Source organism: Chlamydotis macqueenii, chromosome 1 (assembly GCF_036417535.1).
Source record: "Chlamydotis macqueenii isolate bChlMac1 chromosome 1, bChlMac1.mat, whole genome shotgun sequence".
Taxonomy (NCBI): Eukaryota; Metazoa; Chordata; class Aves; order Otidiformes; family Otididae; genus Chlamydotis; species Chlamydotis macqueenii.
Genome location: NC_141556.1, coordinates 111261712 through 111274434, shown reverse-complemented (window position 1 = coordinate 111274434; position 12723 = coordinate 111261712). Strand labels below are relative to the sequence as shown.

The 12723-nt window shown below is 34.7% G+C and overlaps 1 protein-coding gene across 1 annotated transcript in view; it reads right to left on the bottom strand.

Annotated features, from left to right (window-relative positions):
• NCAM2 (neural cell adhesion molecule 2) overlaps positions 1-12723 on the bottom strand; it is a 297815-nt gene that overhangs the window by 233115 nt on the left and 51977 nt on the right. The window lies entirely within an intron of this gene.

Sequence of the window (12723 nt, the reverse complement as noted above, 5' to 3'; positions counted from 1 at the left end):
ACTGAAGTTTCAGATGAGAAACAAGAAAAAACACCTGCACACTGCTCATACTGATTTTAGCACTAACTTTTGAATGTTTACTTCTTAAGAAACAGTCAAGATTATAAAATGCTGGACATGCATCTATTGGACATCCAAACTGATATAACTTAAAGGCACACTCAGAAAACTAAGTACAGATTTATGGAAAATCAAGTTATTTAAGATGGGGGTTGGAACTAGATGATCTTTAAGGTCCCTTCCAACCTAAACCATTCTATGATGATCTATGATTTGGTCACCTTAGATGCCCATAAATGACTAAACCTAGTGAGTTGGCTTTTAAGAACTCAAAACCAGCCTGTTTCTTATCCTCTGCTGATGACTTGCTAGGTTTTAGAAGATGAAATTCAATTATTTGCCCATTCATGAAACAAATAACTTCTACATTGTCAAATTTTATACATGAGCTCTGAATGAGCTGCAATAATGTCAGTTCTTTAATAATGAACAAATATCCTTTCAAATCAGTTTCAAAATCCACAGAGATTGTTTTTCAGAACATTCAAAACATTCAGGAAACTTAGTCTACTTAAATAGTCTTTCTTAAAAAGGAAAGAAAGTAAAACCCTGACTTGTTTCTCTATGTCAACAATACTAGAAAAAAATTCTGAGGGGAAATAACAATGTTAATGTTTATTAGGACATCTCCTTCATTTTTGCTGAATAAAGACAAAAAGGTATAACCAAAACTAATCTATAAAGACACGGAAAAATTTATTCCTTCTGAAAACCTATATATAATGGGCTATACACTAAGTCATTGTCTAGAAGGTAGATGGAAGAAGAAAATAATAATTCCCATTTGCTGTCTAGTTCTCATGAAATATTGCTTTTGCCTGGTGACAAATATTTCCTAATGACAGCAGAGTTTTACACCATCATACTATCTGGGGGGCGGGGGAAGTCAGCAGAGTCTAGTTTTAATATTATTACTAATTTTATTTTAATGAACAGTTATGACTACTTACTGAAAAGTCTTCAGTGGGACCACAGTACTGTAGAAAACAGCCTCCTTAGAAAAGCTGCTCTATAACAACATTCTTAAGACAGTCGTCTAAAAAAAGCTTTATACCTTTTGTAGTATTCTTCTATATACTTCATGTCTAATTTTCATAAAAAGATGAGAAAATCAAATTCAGATTTTGCTTACCAAGCTTCCAAAGCAAATGCCCCCCAATGTATAAAACTGTTTGCTTTTGAAAACACATAATCCTAGAAAACTAACTTCAGTTCTTTTTTTTTATTCCTTTTCAAATACTTGCTGTCACAGTCAACACCCTCGCGCCCACACTTTGCTCACTCGTATGTCAGGGAAAATTATATAAAAGTCACCTCATGTCACCTATACTCTTCCTGAAGTTCTGATGATTAGCACAGCTTGAAAAGGGAAGAAGTGAAAATAAGAGGGTTAATCCTCTTAGGCTGCCTGTACAGACAGTAGAGACAGGCTCGCTTAAAGGGGAATTAAAACCATGAGACAACCAAATGTTCCCCTGTCATAACTGAGGATGTTCCCTAGTTTAACCCTGTGAGAGTAGGGTCAATCCTTTGTGCAACCGGCAGTCTCCTTATGCCTTCTTCCAATTGGATCCAAGGGGGAGCACTAACAAACTAGTGCAGTTAGTGTCGAACAAAAGAGAGGTAAATTTATTCTCTCTGTGGATGTCTTAAGGTTAGAAAGCTAAAATATTATTTTATTATAAATTAAAGCTGAGCTGAATAGCAATTTACTAGAAGAAAAAAAATATTAAACACACTACATTTGTAGCAAGAATGTTAACTTTTGATGTTAACATCTTAAATGTAATTTCTGAAAGCTTATGCTCATTTGCTAAATTACTAGCACTCATTTTTTCCTAAAACATTTCTTAAAGAAGCTCCACAGATGTCTGCTGAAATAATGAAAATAAATACATCCTCATTCTCATGAATGAGAATTTATGCAGTGCGTTGCCATCAGAACTAATGGAAGCTGTATGCAACAATCCCAGTGGACACTAATACAGAGGCATTCCTAAATACACAAGAGAAGTGGAAAAAGTCTAAGAAATTCAGACTTAAAAAAAATGCAGAATACATTCATGGTGCATTCCATAGTTATTTAATGACCTAGAATGAAAATACTGCCACATTCAGGTGCATCATCCCAGATGATGCCCTCATCTTTATGACAGATAGGCATACATTACATTGTATCTCTCCACCTGCCAGTTACCAAAGCAAGCAAAAAATGAACTTGTGTCTGCCCTTCCCCATCCTTCTCATTCACACAGAGCTGAGATGGCACGGTCAGAAGAAAGAAGTCTGTTTAGATTAATAAGTTATTCAAGAGGAAAAAGCGATACTTCTACTCTCATACCCAAGGTCAATATACAGAAATATGAAATCGTCTCAAGTTAGAATTACATTAGGTACTCCCAAACAACCACACTCGCACGTAAGAACATATTACATATATGTAATTATGAGATTAATATGTAATATATAACACCAAATGTACACTTCTATAAAAGAAGGTCAACAAAATTTAACACATACTTCTTCCAGGCTTGCTGGGATAGAACTTAACTGTCAATGAGGGACTTTAAATCCTGAATGTACACTTTTCAGTGAACCTAAGTGAGCAAGAGTTCTCATTATTTCCTTACAGAAGTGTACACACAGACTGGTTTGAAAAGTTTACATTTTAAAATGATAAAAATCAAGACTATGGGATGAAGTTCAGAATAACATATTTTCTGGAATATCTTAGAGTTAGGAAAAAGATCAAAACAGAGAAGAAAGAAAAGATTGTACAAAAGAAAAAAGGGATGAAATCTAGTGATAGTGGAAGTAGAAGTAATAAAAAGGTAAAATAAATTTCTGTAGCAGGATGGAATAACAGAATTCAAGGTAAAAGCAATCTGCAGTGAGTAAGCAAGAAGAACAGAAGGAAGAGCAAATAATGCATTTTAATTCTTCATGATGATATATATATCCCTTGTTTGTAAGCAAACAAGTAATATTTTTAATATCCTCTTATCTCCTACAGCAGTATCTTCTCAAAACTTCATGATGTGATGATAATGACCCTAACTAAATGTCTTCCATTTACGTCTATTCATTTTGAAATTGTGAATTGCTTTATGTAGACATGTAAAAAGACAACAAGAATGTTTTCAGAAGTTACTAGGTTCTAAACAAAAGAAATGGGAGAGCTATCCTGCAGTATCACAGAAAATGTCCTCATTCATGTAAAAGTAGCCATAAACTAGCCAAGATCTATTCCCCCCTCGTCACGCCCCAGTCATATTTTCACTGAAAGTCTATTTTAGAATCTGACTTTATTGGCAATTAGCAGCTTCCATTCCAATTTCCAGCCAAATTAATTCTTGAGAACTGGTAACCTTTTTATTAAATTTTGTCTTCCCTCCAGTGATAGGGAGTAATCATATTTAAACTTAATATTCATCTTGCTGAGCTAAAAAACTAAAATCATTGTCTACCCGAGCAGGCTAGAGTAGGTGAGGGCCCCACCACCTCAAGCTGGATGTGGACCAAACTGGTGGGTCTCAAAGGTGAAGGCACATATGATTCTAATGTTCTGCTTGAGCTAATAAGATTAAATGGAATCACTCAACTTAAGCACATTCACACAGGCACCCTTTCAGGCTTTTCTCATAACATGTTCTCTGTTACTCTTTCTTCTAGTAACTTTCCTCTTCTACATCTGTTCTAACTTCTTAAACCCATTAGATATCTTTAACATGATGACTGGGCTTAAGCCAAGGGTTCCAAATGAAGTCTGATGAGAAATTTATAGAAGGGCAGTAAAAAGTGTGGAATCACCATTAAAAAAAAAAAAAAAAAAAATACCCAAAGAAAACCAACAATCCACAACTCTGATTATAGACAGAATCAGAGTGAGATCCTTCAAAGCCTTTCACTGAAGTACTGGGCACACAAAATACTGGAACATTTTTAGCAGTAAGAATGTAAAAATTAATTCTAGAGCTTTTGTCTCTGAAAGCATCTAATGTTTCTAAATAGAGCTCTTCTATAAAGCACTGGAGACATTAATAGCAGGCAAAAAAGTATCTCCTTCTGCAATCTCATAATTTATGGTCTAATTATTCACTATATTAGTTTCCTAATCTCACAGTTTTCCACAAGCGAGTAGAAAATGGAATTATCTAGATGGCTTTACAATTTCACATAATAAACTGAAAATGTTTATATCAAAATATAACTTGAGTTATATCAAAATATAACTCAAAATCATACCTAGAACATTATGGTTTTACACAATGCTCCTTTCTCAAAATATTTATTTTTCCACACTACTAATCAGCAATTATTTGTGTAGTGCTCATACCAAAGGCTTGAGCTTTTTTTTTTCCACTCTACTGAGCTACAGTTGAATGCTAAGTAATTTGGAATGTAAAGAATTATTTTCACCCCTGGGTATAAAGCAGCGTGCTCCATTCTGATGTACTCTATGAGTTGTCACACAAGCTACATAACAGTGGCTTTTTCCAGTGAGAGTACCTACAGCACTCTTTCAGTGAGAGTACCCACAGCAGCCCTCTGTCTTCAGAAGCGACAAGAACCAAGGGTCTAAAGGAGAAGACTATGCAAACAAACAATGACACTTCCTCGGCACATACACAGTGAGCAATTGATACCACAGGTGTTCTCTGGAGTAGCATCCATAGGCTTAATCATAAAAAGTACAGTTGCATCAGACGTAGCATTTTGAATATAGGTGTTTGTACTAAAATGCATAGGAAACATTTTTACAGTATGAGAATAAGCAATTTTAATACCAAAATGTGCCTTCTATCCAACTGCTTCAGAAATGTTTGTCCAGAATCAGTTACAGACATTTCTATCTGACTTAACATCTAACACTTCTTTCATGAGGAAACGCATCTCAGTGACACAGCCAGTAACTGAGAGCAAGTGCTGACATGTGTATGGCTTGCAGATTTACTTAACTTTTCTAAAGATACAGAAGAATATAACTCTTTGTGTCAAATGGATGACTCCTCAGATCTCACCATCATAAATGTATTTAAGAAAGAAAGTAAATCTTAAGACACAATGATGCAAACCAGGAAACTTACGTCACATAGGAATAAATTTAGAAATTACCTTTAGTGATGTGGTGAAAAAAAACATAGAGTGAAGTGTAGTTTGATTAATGACAGCAAATACAGATTCAGAGAGGGGAGGTCATGCTTAACTAATCTTCTGAAGGTCTTTGAAAACTAACTGTTACAATAAATAAAGAAAATTCTGTGAATACAGCATAGTTACATTTTCAAGGAACACTTGACAATGGTTCTTAGATTCATTGCCAGGCTAACAGCTATGCAACATAAACTGAAATAGGCTACCAATTTAAAAAAAGTGAGAGAGATGCACAGTGACAGAGAAACCATCCCAGTAATTTTGTGAGTTTTCAGAACCCACTTGCTCACAAATATGTATAGCTAATTAAGTCCTGATCTTGATAAAAGTGGCTTTAAAGAACAATATTTGTAATATTCAGTAACTATTAGTGCTATATCTAGTAAAACTAGTGTGTCTAATAGTCCTCCAGATAAATTCTACTTCAATTTTTTAAGTAAAAATAGAATTCCGTAATAATGACACGAATTTCAGAAGAATGTGTTTCTAATATTACGTCTAGCAGTTGGGAAGTACATTTAGTCATGTACAGCACAGAAAACATGGTACCAGCTACCAGCTCTGAGTCACAGACACACTGTAATACTCCTATTTAAAGAGATAGATTTGAGAAATTTTTACAAGAAAGCCAAAGGTGATATGGTTAATTTGTTTTATGTATATCACTGCCAACTCCACATCCATTTTCCTCCTCTGCAAAATGCAAAGAATAAGCCAAGCAGATTGATGAGATCAACAAGCTTGAACATATAGCTTCTCCTCAATACATATCACAGAAAACCAAAGATCTTTTTTCTTAATGTTGCAATTGTATCATAAGTTTTGTGAAGGCTGGAGACAATATAAAATAAATCAATTAGATTGTATTTGAGTACTCAACACAACAAATTATGACAGAAAAAAAATTAGTAATCCTACAGAATAAAATATTGACTTAGGATATAAAAAGCAAGTTTGAAAGTCTCATAAAAGTTGTAAATAAGGGAAAGCATTTATAATACAAATACATCAGAGGTATGTGAAGTTAAGAGTAAATTTGATTTGCCAAATCTATGTTATCCAGTTTCTCAGATGATTTTTTTTAATATCTGAATTATCTATAACCATGCAAGTAAACACAGATTTTCAGTTTTGTGTTAACATATCCTTTTCTCATCATGAGTGACCAAGGCTGAACTTGTAAAAAGAATGAAGCTGCTCAGGTTGAGAAAAATCTCTGCTTCTTAGCTTCCAGCTTGAAATTCAGTGTCAACTAGACTGAAAATGCTTCAGTGGAAAAAGGAAATGTATATCCACCTTAAAATTGGAACTAAAGTCTGGAATGAAAAGGGGGAAAAAATCATCAAGCAGGAAGAATGATCATAAGGAAATATGCAGTGCATGGCCTTTTATTCGACTAAGTGTCAAAAAATCTGTATCTGAGGGTATTACAGAACCATATGATCTATAATATATTACCTGTAGCTAACTCATTTTTTGTTTACAAATGCTTGGGTTTTTGAAAGGATCTTGGATAGCACCTGACAGATTAGAACTCTTACAAAGCAAGACCCTGCAAAAAGGAACAAATGGTATTGACCCCACACAGATTAAAACATTGTTTAAAATACTTACTGCTTGAACATACTACAAAGTTTGATCATAGATACTGTCCCAGAAAAACCGTTGTGTTGAAAGATACCAATGAAAGTGCAAGTTCAAGTACTGACAAGATGTTTTTGTTGAAAAGGTAAGAGAACATTCCCATAAAGGAAAGTAAAAGGTGGCTGTGCATCTTGCAAAAGGTCACATGAGCTTTTCTTGATGGTGAAATGGAAGAAGTAGGATTCAGCCTTTGCCTGCTTTGTAACTTGAAGTCATGGTCCTTGTGTTGACACAGAAATTTTATATATATATAATATAAAAATACATACAAAAAATATATGGAGATAAGTATATACATAAATATACACCTGATGATCCCTTTGACTTACATATATTGAAATGATTGATCAAAAGCATGACTAAGCGTTATTAACAGAGTACATATTTGATTACAGAAGCAACTGGTAATGAGGGCACAGGAAAAAAAGTTGGAAAAATTGGAAATACAGGAGTATCTCCCACCTCTTCCACTTGTTAAATGTTCATTTGATGTGATTTCTACATAAAAGCAAACACACAGAAAAATATTAAAAACAGATACGGGGAAGGATTTTTTTTTTTAATATCTAATATAGCAGTGATGTACCATAATTTAAAAAGTTAACTGTACTTTAAATCTGCCTCAATGAAGGTAGTAAGAGTTCTGTTTACAAGGAATGGGCCTTGATCATTTTTATAGTTTTGCTTCATACTAAACTCAAGTAACTGCCTCCTATATATTAAGGGTTAGCACTATGTAGTGAAAAAAACAAACCAAGCCTCTCCCAAAATGAAACCAAAATCAACCAACCAAAAAACAACTCCAAACAAAAACAGAAAACCCTGAAAACACAACTCCAGCAAGAACTGAGCATCACAAAGTTTGGGAGTGGATGTCTCCCCCCTCATTCAGCAGTTTTGCTGAGTTACAGAGAAAGATTTTATATAACTATTTTTTAAACAGCATTTGGTCTTGGTGAACTAATTGCATTGCACTAAATGTATCAAAAATCTTGTGACAATAGGAAAACACAAAAATTAAACAAGAAGCTGAATGTATAACATAATAACAAATATTAACACAAACTTCGTCTGTACATGTCAGAAAAAAGGAATAGACATTCACCTGTTACAAACGTAATGATGGAGCTGATTCTCACTGCTAGGCAATGGGAGCACCTCACGGAACCACTGAATCAGAGGCTAGCTGAGGCAGGAAGGCATCTCTGGAGACCACCGAGTCCAAGCCACTCCTCAGACAGGGGTCAGACAGAGAAGGCTGCTCAGTGCAATGTCCAGCAATGTTTTTAATATCTCCAAGCATGGAGACCACAGCCTGTCTGGGAAACCTGTTTGGTGTTAAACCGCTTTCACTATAAAATGTTTTCTAAAAGAATGGTTTATCTGTGGTGGGTTGACCTTGGCTGACTGCCCATTCAGCCATCCTCTCACTCCCCCTCCTCAACAGGACAGGGGAACAAAACAACATGAAAAAACTTGTGGGTTTAGAAAAAGACAGGGAAATCACTCAAAAATTACCATCGAGAGCTAAATAGACTGAACTTAGGGAAGACTAATTTGACTTATTGCAAATTAAGATAAGAGTTGGATGGTGAGAAACAAAGACAAAAATTAAAACAACAATTTACTCCTTCTTCCCTTGTCCCAGATGCAACTTCAGTCCTTCATTCCTGACTTTTCTACTTCCTCTCCCACCCTTAGCAGTACAGAGTGGGGTGCAAAATGGGTTGTGGTCAGTCCACCGTCCTCACACTTTTCCTCTGATCCAGTGTGGCTTCTTCCCACAGGCTGCAGTCCTTCAGAACAAACCTGCTCCAGCATGGGTCCTTTCCACAGGCAGCAATCCTACACAGTAAACCTGCTCCAGCATGGCGTCCTCCATAGGCTGCACCATGGATATCTGGATATCTGTACTGGTGTGGTCCTCACCGCAGGGACATATGTGCTGCACCATGGCCTCTTTCATGGGCTGTAGGCGAGTCTCTGCTCCCTTCCCCTCCTTCTTTTCTCTGACCTTCGTGTTTGCAGGATTGTCCCTCACACTTTTTTTTCCTCTCCTCATTGCTTGTGCAGCATTTTGTCCTTTGTTAAACACACTTTCACAGAAGCACCACTAACTTAGCTGATTGGCTCAGCTGTATCCTGCAGTGGCTCAATTGTGTAGCTGGCCACTCTTCTCACAAAAGCCACCCCCGCAGGCCCCCTCCTCCACTAAAAACAATTTGCCACCTACACCCAACCACATTCTTATACCATGGTATGCTACTTTTCATCTTCAGAAATCTTCTTGAAGTCTATTTTTTGAAATCTTTCTTCTTTGAAAGTGCCTTTGAAAAAGGTTTTGAGCTAAGCAAAAGCTCAGCACATACAGCTAATAGTTCTTTTTAAAGGTTTTTTTTTTCCTCAAGATAGTGCTTATAGACCAAAGTCTGTAATATAAAAATGCTAGCTGAAGACCTTAAAAATAAGTTCAACACAGGAAAAAAAGAACAAACAGAGAAAAAATTCTTATAATAATAATCACAATTAAACAAGCATTTCCTTCTTTAATGTCTCCAAGCAGGGAAAAAGTAAAAAAAAAAAAAAAAAATTGTACTGTAGGATACATAATAATACTCCGAAGTAACATATTATTTTAGGTACAGCTTTTCCATACTCTGGCCTATAGGAGGCAAACCCAGAAGCCCTTAACATAAATTAGAAACAAATAAGAAACAATCTATTGCCTCTCCCCACCCAGGCTTCCAGCATGAATGTAGAAGAACTTTGAAGATTATCATAGCCTTACTGTGTAATTTATACACACATACACACTTCTGTTATTGTTGGTTGCTACTTTTCGCCCATCCTCTGTGTTTCACTGGAAAATACCCTAACAAAACTTCTTCAAAGACCTATGGATGACATCTTTAGGAAAATTAATCCCAAAGACATATGAGTTCAGCTTGTACTAGGATACTGTTAGTATTAAATGTACTACACCATTAAATGTACCTCAATATGGAAGAAGTCACACTAAAATCAGTGGGAGCATTCTTAAATATCACCCACTATGACATAAATATTCTGTGTTTGGGGTTACTCGTAGCATGTTCATCATTCTGAACAATCTAAAAAAATCTACAGAAAAGATAAAAAACAAGTTTAGCTAGGTTAAAAACATTATAAAGTAACATTTACTTTCTCCGCCATACTCAGTTTCTCTGCAAAAAGCAGGAACTTAAAATATCTTTCACCATTCAGACTTCCAAACTTAATCAGGATGAAAAATATACATTTGAAATAGCGTTTATTTGAGTAAGTTTGAAATACAAAAGTCTCTTCAATTATAGCTCTAGATTTAGCAGAGAGAGAAACTATTTCTTGGAAGACCAGAAATAATGAAAATCAGCTAAAGACAGCCATTCATAGCATAAATCCTCGAACTGACAGTGTACTTTAAGTGAATGTTTCTTTATATATAGATAATACATTATAGATTAAACATACTATATTTTACAATTTAGAAATTATGAATCACATTTCATGGTAACATTAGGTATTTAAAACCAATTCAGCCGGTGTTAATTCAATGTTAATGTTAAAATTACTTTCTTTTGATATGATCCAACATTTTAAAGAATCCACTTTTAAAATGCTCTTAAAGAGTTGTTTAAATATCTGAACAATTTAACTGATATAAAACAAACTGTAGGTCAAATATCAATGAAGGATTAATCTTGAGAAGTAACTGTAAAAATTTGGGGATTTTCCTCATGAACAACCAACAAAACTGTTAGATATTTTACCTGCAAATTATAGAAAAAAAAACAATTTCTGATTTTGGTTACTCATTATTAATCATGAGCATGTATGAATATGCATTTTAGCAGCACATCTAATCTTATTTTAATAGAAAATAGATCCTCTCTGATACTTCTGTATATTTTTTAATCTGTAAGTAGGAGTAAAACTAGTCATTTTGCTGTGAATTCTCCTCTTGGTCGGACTGAAACTGTTTTATATGCTTAAGCTTTCCTACAGTTGTATATTATCTATATGAAATGAAAGTTATTCTGCTTATTGCTAGTAAAATGTATGCATTTTGCAACTAATATCAGTGATCATTCCTTGAGTATGAAGAGAATCATGTTGTTCAGATCTCTCTTAAGTTTTGATCTGAATAAATATGGATAATAAAAAAGGCAGAGGTGAGTGTAATCTGCCTTTCCTTTCAGTTTAATGGAAAAGTTTCATAAGGTCATCAGGATTTGTTAAAACTGTAAAGAAAGGAATGAAAAAAATGTTCAGAAAAAAAAAATCAGCAAAGGGTTTCTTCACCCTCCACACTCAGCATATGCTGTAATAAGAAGTCACAGGTAAAGGAGTTACAGGATCTGAAATAAGTCCTTCAAATTAAAAATAAGTGACTGCATCACATTACTAAATGTAGGAACTTTATTCCTCCCTATTTCAGTATTATGAGACACAACATCATTTCTTCCATTGCTTATGCATTCTTTATGTCTATCTGCTGCTCTTATGCATAATCAAGACTCAATAAGGTTAGATATAGAAAAATATTCTCATACTATACTATTGTAAATTCACGAGGAAAACAATTTTATCACAGCCTTGTGAGTGGAGATCAAAAAGTACAGAATATCCTCCTATGTCTTACTGCAAGAGTCTTTGAAAAAGGTCAGATCTTCAAACTTCAATTCACTACATGTACAGCAAGCAATACAATCTACTGTAGTTCTTGCCAACTGATCCATTGTAAATTATGTTACATAAATATTATTTTCACATTTGTTCACCCAGCAAGGACACCACTACTTAAGACAAGCACACTTTATTTGCTTCCTGTTTAGTTAAAACATTTTGTCACTGCATTAAATTATCTATTTAGATGTATATAGATTGTGTGTCAGTTCAGTTTGGCTCTATTCTTCTGCTTCTCCTAGAAGACCAGTGTTACATTCCCCTTTTCCCTTCCCACTCCCATTCTAATAGCTACCGTCAGCTTCTGCAGCCTGTTACAGAATTCTTTAGGGTCTATATATACAGGTGTCAGCATACTAGACATTCAGTGAGATTCAGTTGCCTAAACACACGATTTTATATGCTCCAAGATATCCCACTCACCTGAAGAAGGTTCTTCGGAAGGCTACGGATCTCCTACATGTCCCCTATTGTATCTTGTGGTCTTGTAATGATTCATTATCTTAGGGGGTCCCAAAGTGCTACTAGATATTCTTCATTTAGCCAGGATGATCCTGTATTTTCTGAAAGAGCAACTAAGTATCTATCCCACATAGTTTAATAAAGTTTTATGCTTTCTGGATTCTCATCTGACTCAAACAATTTAGATTATTATTTTGAGAGGACTTTTCCAAAACCCACTCTGTCTAGAAAACAAGTGGTAGAACTAATAAATATTTTTTTAAAAGCAAAAAAATCAAGTCAGGACAGTCAGCAACACTTAAGGGGATTCAGACAATCAATCACCAAATAGTAAAGCGCCACACACTCTAATCATTTTTAGTTAGAAAAAAAAAAAAAGTCATTCTTATTATTTCAAATGAACATGAAACAAACAAAATACACTATAAAAGCATTACTAAAAATTATTTAAGCTACCCATCCCAACCACAAGCACCTTTTATTATGTAAAAACCGTTACTGTAATTAGAAAGTAAAGGTCGTGTGTTGTTTTAAATAAATACTACTACATTTGCCAACCCTTTGTTATCACTCTCAGCAGGAAGAATGTGATTAATAGTTGTTAGATAAAACATTCCTCTACATAAGCTCTATGCATGGACAATCTTGTACCAGCTACAGGAATTTAAGGATATTTATAAGAATAAAAAGGAAACAAAA